Source organism: Arvicanthis niloticus, chromosome 8 (genome assembly GCF_011762505.2).
Source record: "Arvicanthis niloticus isolate mArvNil1 chromosome 8, mArvNil1.pat.X, whole genome shotgun sequence".
Classification (NCBI taxonomy): Eukaryota; Metazoa; Chordata; class Mammalia; order Rodentia; family Muridae; genus Arvicanthis; species Arvicanthis niloticus.
In genome coordinates, this window is record NC_047665.1 from 32,055,702 (window position 1) to 32,077,101 (window position 21,400).

The 21,400-nt window shown below is 40.0% G+C and overlaps 1 pseudogene; it reads left to right on the top strand.

The window, feature by feature from the left end:
* The first annotated feature begins 17,287 nt into the window (after positions 1-17,287).
* Positions 17,288-17,666, top strand: LOC117713354 (PCNA-associated factor pseudogene; annotated as a pseudogene).
* The last annotated feature ends 3,734 nt before the right edge of the window (positions 17,667-21,400 follow it).

A 21,400-nucleotide genomic window follows, 5' to 3' on the forward strand; every position in this document is an offset into this window, starting at 1 on the left:
AGCACCATGTCTGCCTGCATAGTGCTATGCTTCCCACTACGAAGACAATGGACTGTAAAACCATAAGTCAGCCCTAATTAAATCTTTTCCCTGTATAAGAGTTGCTATGGTCGTGGTGTCTCTTCACAGCAGTAAAACTCTAATTAAAACAATGATACTACTAGGTACTCATAGTCCCTGCACTGGATAGTTAGCAAATTAAGATCCATCTTTAAGTTCACTAATGTTTGTTAAGATAGTAATATCAATTGGGTTGCTCACATACTCATTCTCCCCTTCTAATCCATAAATAAATAACAGGGGCTCACAGAAGTCAAGTGATAGAAGGGATGGTGTAACATGGCTCCTGCCCCTGGAACAAAGCTAGCAGCATATGGGCCTCTACTAGGGTAGACAGTTGCTGGGCATGAGGCTTGTTTGTATAATATCTATATCTGTATCTGAATATATATATATATATATATATATATATATATATATATATATATATATCACCTATCTTTATCTAGACAGACAGACAGACAATCTTCATCTTCTTCCTTCAAGAAATAATCTCTCTGCCATAGTTATTAGGAAATATTCACCCTGCCAAGGTTATTGAGGAATGTCCTCTCTGCCAAGATCAATGACTCCATGATAATCAGAAACAACATGAGTCTGAAAGGTAAGTGTGTATCTATGTCCTTAGCAAAAATGGTAAATTCTGTGACCTTCAGGACACTCCTTAAGGCTGTGGTAAAGAACTCTGAAAACATGAGTTAGAAAACATAATTTCTCAACTATGGAAAATATAAGGATGCAATATGAACTATATTAGGGGCTTCATGGACCTAAAAGTACAAAGCCACTACTCTATAAGCCAGCTTGTCAGAAAGATATTGAGGAAGGAGATAAAGAGATTTTGAGAGTGATGATTGCAGGGCAAGATCTCACCCAGCTAAGTTTATTGTTTGTGCTTACAAAGGCAGGCAGATTCTTGAGTACAAGGTCAACCTGAGATAGAACAAGTTTAGGTCAAGCCCAGGTGGGGTGGGACTGGTAATTTCAGGGCAGGATCCCACCCAACTAAACTTATTGTCTGTGCTTACAAAGGCAGGCAGATCAGTTCTCTGAATTAGTTTGCAATGTTAAGGGAAAAGAAAAAAAGAATGTACTTGCTATCATTTTCTAAGAATCAAGGGGCTAGGGTCAAAAAAAGCTGATTCATGGAATAATCAAAAGGGATCCTAGGGTGAATTATTGAATTGATATGTAAATAAAGGACTGGGTTTTGGTGTGTAAGACTTGAGCTATCTAGATGAACTGTCTGGAGATCTCCAGAGAAAGTAGTCTTGAGTAGAACACAAGGTGTCATCGTATACTCATGATTTGACTTTGTGTGAGGAGCCGCATTCACCATTATAAGATGGCGCCGGCTTCTGCTTCCTGGTTCTTCACGGAAGCTTTACTTGAGAATGCGCCTGCGCATGGCGCGAAAACCGAGTATGACAATTGGATGAAAGACTTGAGCCAATGAGGGATCTGCACGTCTCCCAAAGCTCTATTTAAGCAGCGGGCTTTCTGAGCTCGGCGTCCTTCCCCTTTTCTCCATCTTGAAGAGCTGTTCAATAAATTCTGTCAGAAGAATCCTGAGTGTGGCGTTCTCCTTATCGGCGAGGTAGCGTGTCGCAAGTGGAACCGAAACCCGGGATGAAGCTGAACATCTCAGAGTTTTGACCAGTCACGAAGGACCCTGTTGGCTCGCAGAGGATTCAGAACTGACGGCGCGGAGAGTCTAGACGCTTTTCTGCAAGGTATGGTGGATCTTGTTTGGTTTAACAACAAGATAGCCTATCAGAAGCAGAAAAGGGAGAGAGCGCTAATAAAATAGAAAAGAAAACTAGGATAGAGAAGAAAACTAAGAAGAAAAGGCTAATTTGGACAGAGCCTCAATGTTTGAACTCCAGTAAGCGGGATACAGTGGAAGACACCCTGCGCTGGAGAACCAGTCAACTGACAGAGTCTCAATGTTAGAGCTCCAGTAAGCGGGATACAGTGGAAGACACCCTGCGCTGGAGAACCAGTCGACTGATGGAGCTGGTTGAATTCGGAAGTGAAACAAAGGTGATTGCATAGTAACAAAAACGGGGCAAGAATTAAGTAAGCAGAAACAGATGAAAAAGGATTTAAAGATGCAAGGAGTAAATTGCAGGCTGCTCTGAGTCAAGAGAGCCAAACAGATAAATAAAGGTTATAGTAACGAAAATGGGGCAAGAAATAAGTGAGTAAAAACAGATGAAAAAGGCTTTAAAGACGCAAGGAATAAATAGAAGGCTGCTCTAGACAGAGCTAAGCAGAATGATAATGTTAATTAATTTAACTTTCAAAATGGGTGTGATTCTGAGTTATATAATTATATTTTTCTGGATAAAAACTCAATGTAAAGGTTTTTCTGGTTACTGGCTTAAGGAAAGGCTAATTTGGAAAAAAAGGTTTTTCTATGAGTTTTCTGATGAGGTCATTAAGGTAGTAGTTATGTCTTCCAGAATTATATGGATCAGACATGACAGAGGTAGGCCTCCTGAACACTAGATTTCAGAGAAACAAAATAATTATCTTGATACTAAACCTTGTTTTGAGATTTGTATATTGCAGAATACACAGCTTTGGAGAATAAATCTTATCACCTGCATGTTCACTGATGCCCTGGACTTCCAGCTGGATGCAGTTAAGACAGACTTCAGATGCTTATCAATTTACCCTTCCCCTCATCCCTCTTCTAATATCTCAACACCCATGTTCAGCTTGACTCGCTTGGATTTCTCCCTGACCCAGGGATTCTCCTCGTGGATCTCTTCGGTCTTTTCTTTCTTTAAGGAATGGGTGGGGGTAGGGTTATTTGGCTGCATGATCTTTGGGGGAGTGCTGCTTACCCTCTGGTTGCTCTGCAAATTCAAACAACAACATCAAAAGGATAAGGTGGTGATCACGCAGGCATTGCTTGCCGTGGAGCAGGGAACATCCCCTCAAGCCTGGTTGAATCTGCTTAAACAATGAGACACCATCACTTAACAGGATATCCTGAGGGCTCGTGTTCCCATTGCACCAGGTATCCTAGTGGTGGTCCTCCACACTTCCCGGGGCTCAGGTTCCCATTGCACGGGATAAAAGGTGTGGAGGGTCTCGTACTGTTTAACTGCCTTGAACGCCTATCGGTAGAATGGTGGGCTAGATCAGCAACCTAACAGCCCTCGATTGTTGTTGCAGTTTAATAAGGAAGGGGGAGATGTGAGGAGCCGCATTTGCCATTATAAGATGGCGCCGGCTTCTGCTTCCTGGTTCTTCACGGAAGCTTTACTTGAGAATGCGCCTGCGCATGGCTCGAAAACCGAGTATGACAATTGGATGAAAGATTTGAGCCAATGAGGGATCTGCATGTCTCCCAAAGCTCTATTTAAGCAGCGGGCTTTCTGAGCTCGGCGTCCTTCCCCTTTTCTCCATCTTGAAGAGCTGTTCAATAAATGCTGTCAGAAGAATCCTGAGTGTGGCGTTCTCCTTATCGGCGAGGTAGCGTCACAACTTTGAGTCTTTTTATTTGCTGTTCCCAAACACCCCTTCCTCAGAATCCCCTCTCCAAGCCAAGGCAGGTCCATGGCAACTCACTCATCAACTCACTCATGGATGAAGAGCATATATTCTTGTTTTTTATGATGGGTCTTCAGAACATCATGATGTCTTCATGATAAGTCAGTCATGTTCTGTCATGATGTACTTTTGACACTGTTTTCCCTGGAAAGCCTTCACTGTACATCAGCATTGAGTGATTTCATGCTTATCTGCTCAATTTGCACACCAGAGGCACTACTATATTTTTATGCATAATAGATGTTATTACCATATTCATGAAGATCTAAGGTAATCTAGAACATGTCTTTATGATACTGTAACAGATACTCTTGGCTATGTGTGTGTACATTTTTTCAAATACTCAATTATCAACAAAAGCAAAAACTAACAGTTTTAATGGTGGAGACATCTTTCATGGAATATTTAAGAACAATCTGTGATTCATCCTATGTTGTATGATCTGCAGATTCTCAAATGCAGGCTTGCAATGTTATTTCTAAATAATAATGTAGGCATAGTCACACATATCTAACACAGGCTGTGTGAATAATGCACTTATTTTACTGGTTTACACTTTGCTCTGTTATTAGATCCTTTAAAACACACACTAAATTTGTATATGTATACAACATATCACTTTTATTGTGACTAACATAATTTGATGTACATGTTTTGATCCTATCATTATCTTAATTAAGTCATCAGATGCTACTAAATTCTTCACATTTAAATGACAAAGTTTAGATTTTGTGAGTTTCATCTCATTTTTAAAAACAAAAAGAACAGTTATACACAATGGAGAGTTAGAGGCACCTGAGAACATTTGCCAGGAGAACATTGGAGAACAGTAGTTAGAGTGAGCTGCCGTTTGTATGCAGGGAGCTGGAGCCTGGGATGATGGTGGGGGTGTTAATGTTATCAGCACTAGGATCATGATGCCTGGTTTTCATCCCAGTACTGTTATTCATTCACTGTGATCTTAGGCAAGTCATCCATCTCTTCTTATCTCAGCTGCCTTACCTACAACTTGGAGATAACAATCCAGGTAATTTTTTTTCTTTAATACATTAAACATATTAGTTCATATGAATCACTTGGGAGAGTGTGGTCCATCATAGACCTTTCAATAACTATTTCACTGGGAGTTTTATTTTTGAATTGTTTCTAATTTTATCATTTTAAAATTGACTTTTCACTTTGAACAAATCATTAGAGGTTTGGGTTTTGGCCATTGACCTTGCACACCACATCAATTCTTATCCTGCAGTTATTAAATGTAAGATTTGAATCAAATATAAAACATTTTCCTCTTCAGACAGTCTACCACGGTTTCCATAAGAACCCCTAAATTCTCGGCATCTTTTTCTTTCCCATTGCCATTGGTTTCCTAAGTTTCTGTAACAAAGTACCCAAACAAGATGATTTAGAACAAAATAAGTTTTTTGTCTTTCAGTGTAAGGGACCAGAAGTATGGAGCTGTGTAGCTAGTAGCAGCAGACATATTCCACAGAGCCCTCTAAAGGAAGGTCCCCATCTCTTCCAGCTTCTGGTTCTGGTTTTCCTTATTTTGTGTTTCCAATCCCTATCTTCTCATGACTATTTTCTTATGTCTCTATATCATCTTCTTTCTGTAAAGGGCAATGTTCAAATCTATCTATCTATCTATCATCTATCTATCTATCTATCTATCTATCTACCTTTCTTTCTTTTTTTTCTGGTAAATTTTACTAAATGTGTCCTTTGACAATTCATACATGTATGTAGTGTATTCTAGTTACTGTCACCAGCTACATGTGTTATATGGCTCCATCCCTATCACCCTTCCTCTTTCCTATAAGCCTTTCCCCAACATTCATATCTTTGTTTTATTTTTGAATCACATGGTTTAACTAGGGCCATCTGTGTGACCATGGGTTTGGAGCTATCCAGTGGAGCTTGGTAGGTTCAACAGGGATTCATAGCTGAAGATAATGGCTGCATCTCTTTCAGTCTCCATCAGTAGACAATAATTAGGTAGAGAGTCATAAAGTCTGATGAGCCCCTCCCAAATCCATGATTGACAAGTCCAGTCTTGTTCATGCTCATTGCAGGCTGCTGCAGCTGCTGTGAAATTATGATTGCACTGATTATATCATGTGCACGAGATAGTATTTCACAGCCCATCTCCTGATGTCGTGGCTCTTTTCTTCCTCCTACTCTTCTGACACTTTCCCTGAGCCTTGAAAGCGTGATATAAATGATCTATTTAGGACTAAACATTCAACCATCACTATTGTCTGGACCTTGAATAGCCATGTGTCTCTGAATCCACCAGCATTCATTACAGAGATAGTTCTCTGATTAAGGTTGAGAAGAGGATTTGTCTACACATATTAACACAAATATTTAGATGGAAATGTGACATCATGTCAGTGTAGCCAAACAACAGTAATAAGTTTCCTCATAAGTTATAAGACCTCTTCAACCATGGAGTTTTGATCAGGTTTACAGTAGCAAGCATGAACTGTCTTCTGTCAAGCAGGCCTCAAATTCAATCTAAGAGTGGTTGGTTACCCTGATAACAATTGTTCCACTATTGCACCATTGGACAGTTATAATTTGTAGGATGCACAGCTGGTTGGTAAGACTGTGGAGCAGTGGACCGTGCCACCAGACAGAAAACTTGGTAAGATCAAGCAGATTTAGAAACCATGGTATTCTCATATATGAGTGGTAGATGTTTCATCTACTCCCAACCAGGTTCCTGTTCTGGAACATGACACCCCATGGAGAGAACTGTGACAATCAGTCACATAGGGGCAACCTCTGAAGCCCCTCCACATGCAGATGAGGCATCCCTAACATCTCAGATCAAGACAACAGAAACCATCTAACTTTAGACCCCAATCCATCCCAAAATGTATATAAGACCCTATCCACAAGGAATAAAACACATGAGTTATTTCATCAAAGACCATCTGAGAGCATCTGTCTTACAGAGCTGTAATACTTGGGGAGGAGAATTCTTGCCCAAAGCTTTTGTGGTTGGAAGCTGCTCAAGCCTTCCACACATCCCAGTTGGTGGCTCTGACCTTGGCTTCTAGCCACCCACTGTGCCCTGTGCTCTGTGGGTGTGATGTCCCCATTGAAGCAGCAGCAGCCTGCAGAAGAGGCTCAGCAGCCTGCCTTAATCTGACTCTCTGTCCCCTTTGGAAAGTGCAACTCTTTGGCTGCTCTGGCCAGGACGGAGTCCCACAGATCAATGCAGATAGTGGCAGGTACACAAACCAGCAAAGACCATTGATGCCTCCCAATAGCCTACACAGCATCTTTTGTTACTAAAACTTAGCTAGCAGGGGGGAAGCTTCTAACTCAGTTCCCATTTGATATCTCTTTATCTTACATTAAAAGTGTGTGGCATCTTTGACAATAGAATCTTATCAACTAGTCTAGTGAGCAACTAAGAGGAATAATAAGAGTCTAGATTATCATGGGGGTTTCTGGGGTTTCCCTGACCCACAGCACTTAAGGAGGTACCTTATGCCATCCTTGGAATTAATGTTTAATAACTCATAGATTTTAGAACCTGTATTATCTTATCTTGTAGAATATATTTTTTATAACTTAAAAAGAAAATTCTGTCCTTCCGGTCTGGGCCCGAGCACTGAGCAGATCCTGGGTGGCAGCTCTGCCCGCAATTTCACAGAACCCAGAGGAAGCAGGCCTCCCATGGAGTATCTTAGGTAAGGAGACAGCAATACCTGCTCCAAACAGGGAGTAACTGGGACCCACTAGGACCCAGGAAGTCACTCCTGGCCTGGAGCACTGGTTTCTTCCTGTCTGTGCCTGAGCACTGAGCAGATCTTGGGCCCCAGCTCTAACCCCAGTAGTAACACCCACCCCACACAGTTCTGATACAACCAAGATAATAGGAAAGACAGGCTCCAGTCAGAGACAGGACAGATAACACTAAGGAGATCCAAAGGCGAAAGGCAAATGCAAGCAAGAACATAAGCATCAGCAACCCAGGGTACTTGGCATCATCAGAACCTAGTTCTCCCACACAAGAAAGTCCTAAATTCCCCATATCACTAGGAAAGCAAGATTCAGATTTAAAATCACTTCTAATGATGATGATAGAGGACTTTAAGAAGGACATAAATAACACTCTCAAAGAATTTGAGGAGAACACAGGTAAACAGGTAGAAGCCCTTAAAGAGGAAACACAAAAATCCCTTAAAGAATTACAAGAGAACACAAACAAACAGGTGAAGGAATTGAACAAAACCATTTAGGACATAAAAATGGAAGTAGAAACAATAAAGAAATCACAAAGGGAGACTACCCTCAAGATAGAAAACCTAGGAAAGAAATAAGGAGTCATAGACACAAGCATCACCAACAAAATACAAGAGATAGAAGAGAGAATCTCAGGTGCAAAAGATAGCATAGAAAATATTGACACAACTCTCAAAGAAAATGTGAAATGCAAACAGTTCTTAACACAAGACATCCAGGAAATCCAGGACACAATGAGAAGACCAAACCTAAAGATAATAGGTATAGATAAGAGTGAAGATTCCCAACTTAAAGGGCCAATAAATATCTTCAACAAAATTATAAAAGAAAACTTCCCTAATCTAAAGAACGAGATGCTCATAAACATACAAAAAGCCTATAGAACGCCAAATAGACTAGACCAGAAAAGAAATACCTCCCATCACACAATAATCAAAACACCAAGTGCACAAAACAAAGAAAGAATATTAAATGCAGTAAGGGAGAAAGGCCAAGTAACATATAAAGGCGGACCTATCAGAATTACACCAGACATCTCACCAGATATTATAAAAGCTAGAAGATGCTGGACAGATGTCATACAGACCTAAGAGATCACAAATGCCAGCCCAGGCTACTATACCCAGCAAAACTCTCAATTATCATAGATGGAGAAACCAAGATATTCCATGACAAAACCAAATTTACACAGTATCTTTCCACAATCCCAGCATTATAAAGGATTATTATTGGAAAGCTCCAATACAAGGAGGGAAATTATACCCCCAGAAAGAGCAAGAAAGTAATCCTCTTCCAACAAATCCAAAAGATAGCCACACAAAGATAATTCCACCTCTAATAACAAAAATAACAGAAAGCAACAATCACTGTTCCTTAATATCTCTTAACAACAATGGACTCAATTCCCCAATTAAAAGATATAGACTAATGGACTGGATACGTAAACAGTACCCAGCATTTTGCTGCATACAGGAAACCCACCTCAATGACAAGGACAGACTCTACCTTAGAGTGAAAGGCTGGAAAACAATTTTTTCAAGCAAATGGTCCTAAGAAACAAGCTGGAGTAGCCATTCTAAAATCTCCAGCCCGAGAACACAAAGGGAAGGACTCATGGCTCCACCTGTATAGGTAGTTGAGGGTGGCCTTGCCAGGCATCAGTGGAAGTGGAGGGCCTTGGTGCCTGAAAGTTTGGATTCCCGAGTGTTGGGGAATTTCCAGAGCAGGGAGGCAGGAATGGGAGGATGGTGGGAGCATACCCTCATAGTAATTGGAGGAGTGGGGATGGGGTAAGGGGTTAGGCATCAGTGGAAGTGGAGGACCTTGGTGCCTGAAAGCTTGGATTCCCTAGTGTTGGGGAACTCGAGAGCAGGGAAGTAGAAATGGGAGGATGGTGGGAGCACACTCTCATAGAAACTCCCAGAATTACATGAATTAGGCATGACAGAGGCAGGCCACCAGAAGACTAGATTCCAGAATTCAAACAAAAAATTATCTTGATACGAAAATTTGTTTTGAGAATTGTATATTGCAGGATACACAGCCTTGAAGTATCTACTTATCAAGCAAGCTGAGCAAACCTGCTCGAACCTCTGATGTCCTGGAATTTCAGCTGGATTCAGTGAAGACACAGTGTCAGAGGCTTATCAATTTACTCTTCCCCCTGCCCCTCTTCTAATATCTCAATGCCCATAATCAACTTAAAGAAGTTAATGAAGAGTTGGCACCCCTATTCCCTGGGCTTGGGGACTGAGGTAGTTAATATTAGGCTGTTTTTCTAGAGAAAAGTAGTGGTTTTGTTGGAACAGGGAAAATTAGCTAGGATCTATTGTATAGCCATAACCTATTGGTAGAAATATGTATAATTGTTATTAAGATGAAGTTATAATTTCTTAAATGGTACAAAATTTACTTTGATTTCAAATTTAAGGTTTTCATTGGTATGATCTTCTTATTGATATAAAAGTGAGATTAATATTGTTTCTTTCATAGGCATTGTGCCTATATAACACATTTAGGAATACAAGGCCAGTCCTTCTTTAACTTTTCTAAATGATTTGAGATGGTTAACCTGTGAGTTAAGGGCCTATAGCAAATTCATGGCTCTGAGTTTATTTTTAGGGTGTTTTCTATACTTTATTTAGAAATAGCTGAGAGGAGTTAACAAACAACAGTCCAGGTTGCCTTACATGAATAGTTGGTTTTCAAAACGTCAGAAGTCCACAGAATTGGCATTACAAACATTTCTGTATTAATGTTCATTTTGATTAGAGACCTGTCTGCTCCTGACAGCTTCCTGTCTTGAATTCTAAGAAGAAATTGAGCATTTTTGGAGTTACTCCAGTTGTGGTGAGACATCCACTAGGCAAGAATTGCCTCTTTCCATCTACAGACAAATTACTGTCCAGAAAAGGACACACTTGTGGAATACTTGACTGATTATATCTGCCAAGACATAGTAATCAGCCCTTAATAATTCTGCATCACTAAGGTCTGTCAGATGTTCCTGGGCCAGAAGTCTGATGATCAGATGCTCCAACATTTTGTAGTATAGGGACTGTCCAGGTGTTCAGTGTTCTTTATAAATTGGCTAAGTTTTAGAAGCTATGCTTTGTGTTTCCCATAATTTCAGTTAACTCAGTCATTCTGGATTTCTGACAGAGTTGAAGATTTATAGTCTCATAGCCAATCCTGGCTATTTTAATTTGAGAGAAAAGATATGAGAGGATAGCTTTCAGCTGACATTCATTTTAAAGCCAAGAAAAAAGCCAGGTTCAGAACTAAGTCTTTTAGTTAGGAGAGATGACAGAGGTTCTGGTTAGTCAACAAAATGATGGACTGGGTATTAGGTCTATCTTGTGCCTTACTGACACAAATTGGTATAGTTATTCTCTAATTGTATTTTGAGAGAAAAGTTTTATTTTAATAGGAAGGGTGATGTGTAGGAGGAGCTAAGGTGGAAGGAGTAAGGAGAGGAAGAGGAAAAGTAAGGAGAGGAGGAGAGGAGCTAGGTGATGGGGGGGACACGAAGGCAGATGTTCACATGTCTCCACCAATCAAAGATAGTTAATATATCTAGGTTGGGTATTGGGTTACACTTCTGATTGTATGGACATTTTGTTATTGAGCATTACCAAACTTATAAAGCCTTTGATTAACATTTTAAAAAATTGTATAAAAGCAAAAAGAAAAAAATCTAATAGAAACACCCCACACTCCCTTTCACTAAGTTCCATTTTTACTGTTCTGGCTACACAGATCTTACTCCTAACTTAGGAAATTGGAAGCATACTTTTTTCTTTCAAGAGACTCACAAAAATTTCCTACTTGTCAATTTTGGCCAGAGAATTATAATAAACGTGTCTTATAATGAAGTATATAAAACCCATCAATAGTGCTGCAAAATCTACTTGTGACCCCGATGAATAGCTTTTGAAAAAAATCTAAGCCTACACTCTGATAATTATATAATTTAGTGTTTCTACTTTTGATGTTGAAATTCATGCAATAATTCATCTTTAAGAATGCACCACAGCTTCAGAATGGCTATTCTGAACTGCACAGTCACTGAGATGTATACATGTTGGTTCTGGGTAATCTTGCATGCTTTCTTTTGTTTGTTTGCTTGCATGTTCTTAACAGTAAAGCTTTATTTTTTAAGAAGAAGTTATTGGATTCCAATGGTTTTCTCATACATCAATAGTTTTAATTCTCTCTCCCTCGCCATCACCTCTACCTACCCCCTTTCTGCTTAACTCTTTCCACCCATGTTCTCCCCATTCTACTTTTAGTAGAATAGTTTTACTATTTCCCTATCCCTTCAGGCCTCTTTCCTCCTTCTTTATCCAATGGTTTCTTGCTATCTTCCTGGTCTCCACAGGCACTTCGAATTAAGCACACAATTCTAAGGATTCATAGTTAGAGTATGCATATAAGAGACAATATGTGTCATTGTCTTTCATGGTCTGAGTTGATCCTCTCAAAAGTCATGGGTTATTGAATAAAAACACAGTTTCAAACATGGAATACCTTCCTATAAATTGTTGGTTGAGGAAGCCACAAATGCCCCTTCCAAGAATATAGGCTATTGATACTGTTCTTAGTTACACAGTCATACCCAGCCTCCTATCCTTATAGCTAAAATACCAATCTGCCAGTCAAGATGTGCCCGCCAACGCAGGAGTGGCATGAATAGGGTAGTCAACTATTTCCTGGCTCGCTTTGAGTCCCACGCCACAAGAGGGAACTCAGACCTAGCACTATAAATCTTGACAGGAACCTATAACTGGGGGAGATCGTAAGCCCTAGATGGGAACCTCTACTATTGTTTTGCTAATGAACATGTTGTCTGTCAATCTGTCTTCTAATTACCCAATTGTACTCAGATTAGTGTTAATTTCAACCTTCCTCAAAGACATTTCTAATTGCTGTAGGCAGTGATTAATGCAGAAACTTACACTGGTCAAAGTGTCACATTCTTCAACAGAGAAGCTGTTCATGCTCCAGTAAATAAATAACCTCCCACCCCTGCTCTGGAAAGCATCCATAATTAAACCCAATAAGTAACACAAACAAAGACATGGAAGTAAGAAGAGACTCCTTGGGAGGAAATCCTTTAGCAGTAGAGTAAAGTAGGATGAGAGAGAGAGAGTAATGGGGGTAAAAATGTCTGAAATTTGCTATATGCATGTATAATACCATGAAAGAATAAAGAAAAGAAAGAAAGTATTAGAGCCTACTGTGTTGTTGAGTGTCACCCTTCACTTCAGAGGCTGAGGCAGGAGAATTGCTATGAATCCAAGGACAACTAGAGATACATAGGACAATTTCGTCTCAATAAATAAATAAATAAATAAATAAATATCTTCAGGAATTTTAGAAATTTTTAAAAATGCATTTTAGGAAATTTGTATTTCAAAAAAAAAAAAATTCTGCTGCCTTGGGAACCCACGGGCCAGGCCATTCAAGGACAGGTAGGCTAACTGCCTCTTCCTACTTTCTCCAAATCCAGTCAAAGACATGCACCACTACTGCCCAACAGACTTAACAGATATATACAGAACATCTCATCCAAACACAAAAGAATTTACCTTTCTCTCAGTAGCTAAGAGAACTTTCTCCAAAACTGACCACATACTTAGACATAAAGCAAGTCTCAACAGATACAAGAAAATTACAATAACTTCCTGCACTCCATCTGGCCACAGATTAAAGCTGGGTATCAAAAACAACAGAGAGCTTACAAAATCATGGGAACTGAAAAAATTGATACTGAATGAAAAATGAGTCTAGAAAGAAATTAAAGGTTTCCTAAAATTAAATGAAAGTTAATGCAAAATATGCCCACACTTACAGGACACAATGAAGGCTGTTCTAAAATACAAGTTTGTAGCACTAAGTGCCTCTGTCCCCTCGCCCCTTCCCTCTCTCCACATGCTTATGGCCAGCCTCTACTCACTTCTCTACTTTCTGTCTCTGTCTCTCTCTCGCTCTCTCTCTCTCTCTGCCTTACTCTGCCTCTACTACCCTCTTAATTCCCCTCCCCATGCCCTGAATAAACTCTATTCTATAGAAAAAAAAAAAGAAAACAAAACGGAGAGATCTCATACTAGTAACTTAACAGCCACCTGAAAGCTCTAGAACAAAAAGAAATAAGCACATCCAATAGGAGAAGATGGCAGAAAATAATCAAACTCAAGGCTGAAATCAATAAACTAAAAACAACAAGAAAAACATTACAAAGAGTCAATGAAACAAAATGGTTGGTTCTTTGAGAAAATCAAGAAGAATAGCAAATCCTTAGTCAAATTAACCAAATAGTGGAGAGAGAAGATCCAAATTAACAAAATTAGTCATCAGGGCTATGCCAATTAAAACTACTTTGATACTGCATCTTATCCTCATCAGGATAGCTAATATCAATAAAACACATAGATAGCTTACATTGGTAAAGATGCAGACAGACCAAGAGTAACTCTCATCCATTGCTGGTGAGAGCGCAAACTTGTATAGTCACTATGGAAATCAGTGTGGCATTTCCTCCAGATGATGAAAATAGATCTACCTCAAGATCCAACTATGCCATTGTTGGGCATACATCCAAAGGACATTTCATCCTACCACAGAAACATTAGTTAAACCATACTCATTTCTTCTCTATCTTAATAATAGTCAGAAATTGGAAACAACCTAGATGTCCCACAACTGAAGAACAGATAAAGAGAATGTGGTATGTTTATAGAATGGAGTATTACTCAGTTGTTTTTTTTTTTTTTTTTTTTTTTTTTTTTTTTTTTTTTTTTTAAAGAAAAAGTCATTAAATGAACAGGGAAATGACTGGAACTAGAAAAAAATCATTCTGAGTGAGGTAACCAGGCCCAGAAAGACAAATATGGTACTATTCTCTTATATATGGATTTTAGATATTAAGTCAGGAATAACTCTATATCCAGCTATAATCCATAGAATCACAGAGGTTAGGTATAGTAAGAGACTGGGGAGTGGAGTAGATATATTTTCCTAGGAAAGGAGAGTAGAATAGATTGTTATGGATGGACTTCTAAGTAGGAGACTGGAATGGACCAAGCAAAGAAGGAGAGGGGAAAGAAAGATGAGGAAAGGAATACAGGAAGAGACAGATAATATGAAGGGATATTTGAGGGGTAGTATCCAAACCTAATATAGTAGAAGCTTCATAAAATATATGAAGACAATCTAAATGAAATCACCAAATGATGGTGAGACAGAGCTTCAACTGGCCACTCTTGTCACCAAATAAAGCTTTCAGTACTTTCAATAGTGGGATTAGGTTAGATCTAATCAAGTTGATGGCCAAAGGAGTCCATGTTAAACTTCAAACAACCCAGGCTGTTGCCTAGACTACAGGTTGCCTAGACTAAAAGCCTGTTGCTGAAGACAGCATCTACATAGTTCATTGAACATGGAGTAGAGGAGTTGGTGCCTCCATAGAGCCTTTACCCCTCTATTCTAGTAACTTTGCTATAGGAAGGTACTCTGCATGCTTCCACAAGAAAAATGTAAATGCCAACAGAGCCACAAACCTTTTGCTCTACAATGGTGTCCAGCCTACAGGATATGCTAGGGCAATGGTGGCACAAAGCTTGTGTCTGAACCAATACCCAATTTGATATAAGGCCCCCTCTATGAGATGGAACCCATACCTGACACTGCTTAGGTGACCAAGAATGTGAGACTAGATATCCTAGGGACCTACAGTAAAGCAAAATGACTCCTAATGACATTCTGCTACACTTGTAGATTAGTGGCTTACTCAGCCATCATCAGAGAAGCTTCCTTCTGCAGCAGATGGGAACAAATAATGAGCCAGACATTATTCGCAGAATGACTTAAGTGGTATATCTTCATTAAATCTCTCCCCTCAAGGCTCAGGGAAGTCTCCTGAAAAGAAGGCAGAGAGAGTGTAAGAGCCAGGGGAGATGGAGGACAGTAAGAAAACAAGTCCCTCTAACTCAGCAGGACTGACACACACGAACTCACAGAGACTGAGGCAGCATGCACAGGGCCTGCAGAGGTCTGCACCAGATAGGGCCCTAGAGCTGAAAGGACAAGTAGACACACATACCCACTCTTAACCCAGAAGCAATCTCTAATTGATAACCATTGAAAATGAAAATTTAGTTTTCACCTAAGGAGTCTCACCAGGGAAACAAACTACTCTTAAGGCTTCATGCCCAGCAGTCTGTGGCCAACAGAAGATGAACTTAACAACATAAGTTAGATGGGTTTGGCTCATAATGCATATCGGGGCTTTCATTTAATAAATATTAAATAAGTAATATAATAAAAATAAATTAATAATTATTAGTATTATTATTTATTACCTGTTTGTTTCCTAATGAAAGACAGAGAATGGATCCAGATGAGAAGAGAGAGGAAGAGGAACTTAGAGGGGTGAGTGAAGAGAAACCATAATCAAGATTATTATATGAAAAAAATCTATTTTCAATAAAAAAAAGTTTTAAATTCTGCTAAACAACAAACAAGTGACAGTGATTGAATTGGTTGGTGTCTATTTTCTCCCTGGGCTGTTTGTTGAAAGACCAGAAGTTCTGCTGCCTCTGTGATCTCTTTTGTCTTTTTTTTTTTTTTTTTTTTAACTAATGTTGAGTCCATGTTCTGTAAGTGTTTGTGTGTGTGTGTGTGTGTGTGTGTGTGTGTGTGTGTGTGTGTGTACCTATGTGCTGTAGTGTATTGTGGAGGTCAGAGGGAAACTTGAGGGCATGGTTCTCTCCCTCTACCCTGTGGACAGACACTGTGAGGATCACATGAAAGTAAATTAGAATTTGCTGGAATGTACACCAGGAAGCTCAGCCACAGTTAGAGAAAGGTAAGCCTGCAAAGACAAGCCTATATTTCACAGTGTGTTCACAGCCCATTAGCTTTCTGCTAGCCATTTTTATTCAAGCCTGAGCTAGAATAACAGAAAGCTTATAAAAGGCAAAGCATTTATTTCTCCATTTCCTTGAGCTATCCATGCTGGTGAATCAACTCATAAAAAATAGGTTTGCCAGAGAAAAAGAAGCATCGCAGTCCCTGTCAGAGACACAGTCATTCATTTTGCCTGCATTTGTGTGTGTCTTAGGCTGTGATGGATTATTTCCACAATCCTGTACTGTTGGGAACCTGACGAGGGGTTACTATTTAATACATTATCTTGAGTTCAGTATGAATACAACTCCTCCTGGGCATATTAACAAAACTATTTTTATTTTTACTTCAATAACTATAGGCATTTAAGCTCTTTTGTGATAGTCCCTTAACTTGATGAATGGTCACCTAGTTACATGTAGGTGGGGAGGAGAGTGTGTCACTATATAGCAGAATGAGTGACCCTTTGGAACAACAATGCTCTGCATGGTTCAAACGCTTTTTTTTTTTTTTTTTTTTTACCATAAAGAAATGTAAAACTGAACAGTTACATAGATGTATCTTATTTTAAACATTATATGCCAATGTTTAATAATGTTTTATAATAATACATATGAATAATAAAAAAAGAAATAGAAAGGAGATGACTGCTCCTAGGTATGGTAAAGGTTTAATGTATATAAAAGGAAGAGCATAGGCAGAGGCAGAGACTTCTGGGAAAGTCCAGAATGAGCATGCGCCTGAGCCAGACAGTGAGAGGAGACTCGGGAGCAGAGAAAGGAGAAGAGCTAGCGATCAAGTGGGGCAGCTTGGACCAAGAGACTCACATAGCCAAAATGGTTGTTACGTAGGGGTCAGAGAAGCTGATGGAGGGAAAGCCATTAAAAATAACTTAGTTCCAAAAAGAGGTATGTGCTCCTTAGCGCGTTCACTATAAAAAGTACAAATGTCCTTCCAGGTTTTGGGTTTGGTCCAAGATGCCCTTTCCTGAGGTTATTGTCTAGCTGAAACATCTTCAGTTGGGGAGTCGGTGAAAGTTGTTTCTTCCTGTGTGAACATGGTGTGGAGCAAAGCAAACTACGTACCAGGAGCCTACAGAAAAGTGGTGGCTTCTCGAGCACCCAAGAAGGTGCTTGGCTCCTCCAGCTTTATCGCCAATTAAGCATGCAGGAGGGAACCCGGTCTGTGTGCGCCCAACTTCCAAGTGGCAAAAAGGCTTGGGGGAATTCCTCAGGCTGTCCCCTAAAGATTCTAAAAAAGAGAACCAGACTCCTGAAGAAGCAAGAAGCAGCGGCTTAGGGAAAGCAAAGAGAAAGGCGCATCCTTTGCAACCTGATCCCAGAGATGATGAAAACCAGAACTTACTCATCTGAATATTGTCTTCAGTTCACTTACATATTCTAGGATGTAAATTTGGGTAGATGAGTTTGTCCAATTGGCTTGTTGAATAGGTATTTAATTGAAAAAAAATAAGGCTAAAATTTAGCCATTCAAAAGAAACCAGCTATAAAAGTGGTGAGTTTTTATGATTTGTAATTTCTAATTGCATAGTTGAATTTATGTCATATGCTCCTTTTATTTTAACCTGTTAAGCTTCTTCCTAAAAATCAACATTACCTGATGCTCTAATTACTAATCTGTCTTTGCTTAGATTTTTGTACTGATGCTATTTTATTGGCATTGATTATGGAAATAGTGCCATCTTGTTATGGCCTGTTTGGTTTAAAATTTTCACTTAGTCTTTATTTTTACATTAAAAAATTTAATATTAAAAAAAAAGTCCTTTCCTGGATGCGTTGAGCCATTTCTAGCTAATGTTGTGTCTCTATGCTATAATAGAAAGGCTGCCCCTAGGCTCTGCCCTGCCTCACTGGGAGGAGCTGATTTTGCTCGACATAGTTGGTTAGATCATAAATTATTGCATGACACTCCCATTCTTCCTTGGAATCTGTGGTTGGTATTGGCTAAACACAGGCCCATTCTGCCTTGTCAGTACGGCTGCTTCCAGAGAGATTTGATGATTTCTTCCTTAAAGCAGACAACCAGCTTTGGAACCGTCAGAAGCAGCAGCATCTCCTGAAGGCTGATCATTGGTAGCCTGTGTTTGTGGTTGTTGTGTCTGGCATGAATTGTGTCATGAATTCTGCCTCCATCAAGGAGGGATGGTTGAAGCACCACTGAAGGTTTCTACACGGCTGCAAACATTTGCAGTTCATGGCTTTTTACAGATTAGCAGGCTACCAAATAACACTGTTGTGCTGTTCACTGAATTCATTCCTTAATTCTTGGCATTGCTACAAATTGTAGATTTTAAAAAATACATTAAAAATTGTAGGGTTAAATTTTGATGACAAAAGTGTAATCAAAGTTGTAAGGATGAGAAAGATTTTATTTCATTTCTAGTATTTTTCAAGAGGCATTGTCATTATTTTTAAAGCTTTCTTTATTAAAAATATTATTTATTTATTTAATGTATATGAGCACTCTATCTGCATGTACACTTGTGTGCCAAAAGAGGGCATCAGAACTCATTACAGATGGTTGTGAGCCACCATGTGATTGCTGGGAATTGAACTCAGGACCTCTGGAAGATCAGACAGTGCTCTTAACCACTGAGCCATCTCTCCAGCCTGAGAGATATTTTTATTCTTGTATTTTTATGTGGAGTGTGTGTATGGGTGTGCAAGTAGGGAGGCCACAGAAAGACTTGGGTGTCTGGCTCTCGTTCATCACCTCATTCTTACGAGACAGGATCTCTCATTGTACCTGTACCGAGGCTGGTAGTAATCAGACCCTCTCCTGTCTCTGTCCTCCCTACCTGTGCTGAGCTGCAATGCAATGAAAAGATAACACAAGAAATTGGAAGAAAACTGTCTGGTGAAAGGGATAAGAGAGTAATTGGCAAGAGAAGAATGGGGATGGATTTGATCCAAACACATTAAAAGCATGTATAAATATTAAATAAAATATTTTTAAGCCCCAAATGTCTAAGTACTCAGGAGGCAGAGGCAGGGAATCTCTGACTTTAAGGCCAGCCTGGTCCACACTAAGTTCTGGGACAGCCAGAGCTACACAGAGCAACCCTGTCTTTAAAAAAAAAAAAATGTAAAAATTAAAATCTTTAACTTCAACATATTAAAAGAATAGTTAAGCCACATTCTGTCTTTATAAGTGATTTAATGCATTTAATGATCATGTCCTTCTCTCATTAATTGGCCTGGGTTTGGGGCACTTGCACATTTGTATTTGTGATGGTGGGTTTGGATTGAGTGGGTATTCAATGACCAGGCGAGTATGGTGTTCTACTTGCTTGCTTGCTTGCTGTGCATAAGCACTTCGGAGAAGATAGACCAATGGAAGAACACTAGTGCTCTCTCTCTCCTTCGATGTGGCATGTCTGAGTTTGTATTTGGCTAAAACCATGGAATTTTAGAATTGATGCTGTCTGCATTCTTTTTAACAGTGAAGACATTGCAACTTGTTTCTTACAGCACAGCCAGCTTCCATGGCACGGGCAGAGCCATGAATTTGTGATGACTCAGAAGTCACATAGAAACCCCAAGTCAGAGCTCACAGAGCCACAGGAACCCTGGGCTGCGGTTTGGAAGGGCCTTCTACTCTGGATGCTTTCAGTACTCTGAATTTCTGTTATTATTCTCAAGCAGCTTAAATAATATTTTAAAAACAGTTATTGTGCCAAAAGTAACAAACTTCCTCCGAGAGGAAGCTTCAGTTGTATCTGAGTACAACTCTCTCATAAGCAAATGTGAGAGACTGTCATGTTCCATGCAGATGCAGACAGCGGGAGTTTGGAGTCTCCAACTTTGGCTGAACTCTGATCTGGATCCTCACTACCCAGAGTGTGACCTACCTTGGAGGGCCAAGGCTTCCCAGGGAGATGTCAAGCCACACAGACTCTTAGACTGTGGTGCAGCTCTACAGCATTAGAAACCGCAGCCTACCATGGATTGATCGAATGCTATGAAGCTTTGGGGAGCCTATCTGTAGCCACGGGTCTCCAAGGCAGGCATTAGCATTTGAAGGGGTCTCCTGGACCCTCTCCCTGCCGCAGGTGCTTTGCTGTATGGGGTTTGTTCAATGAGAGGTGTGAGCCTGGGAAGGAATGAAAGAGTGGGCAAGCTGCTCCTGATGAAGACTGGCTTTTTTTTTTTTTTTTTTAAACAGCAGTTTATACATAAACGAAAATTCCAGCCTTCTCTTTCCTAATCCCCGGAAAAGCAGCCTTCCCTTTCTCCTCTTTTCCAGATCCCTTGGGGCCAATCCTTCATTCTTTCTCATTTCCTTTTCCGGATCTTAGGGCTGACATTTAGTGTGACTTTAAGAAGCCCCGAAACCTCTGTTCCTAAGCTGCATTCCCTCCGGGACTACACTTCCAATATTTTGTTCCTTGGGAGACTTTGTCCTGGACTGAAGCACAGAACCCTCTGTGAAATCTATAAAGCAGAGGAGTTGAGGAAGTCAGAATCCAAGAACTTTTCCTTTTCTAAATGTTATAATATAGGAAACACAGTGTGTGTGTGTGTGTGTGAGAGAGAGAGAGAGAGAGAGAGAGAGAGAGAGAGAGAGAGAGAATATGTCGGCACTCGGATGGGCATTCCTGTGCACTCGTGTAGAGGCCAGAGGATATCGGATTGTGGCTTCCCATTTTTTCCCTTTGAGACAGACCCTCTTATCAGTCTTGGAACTCATTGAGTTCTTGTGGCTGTTTGTTTATTGCTTTGCTAGGCTGACAGACTAGCAAGCCTCTGCAATCCCTGGGGCTCTGCTCTCCAGATCTGAATCATAGGTATGTGTTGCTACATCCAGCTTTTGTGTGAGTTTGAGGGATCCAAAGGCAAGTCCTAATGCCCACACCCCAAGCGCCCTTAGCCCCAGATTCACAAGGAAGCTTTATTACAGCCTTTCTGACAGAACTGAGGGATGGTATGATAAAGAGAAGGGGAAAGAGCCATACAAGTGAGTTACATAGACTATGAGAGATGAGCCAAGGCTACATTGGGGGGGGGGGGGTGAAGAGAGTTGGTAATGTAAGCCCAGGGGCTTCAGGGAGGAAACTCAGAGAATACTGCACATAGAGCTGACCATG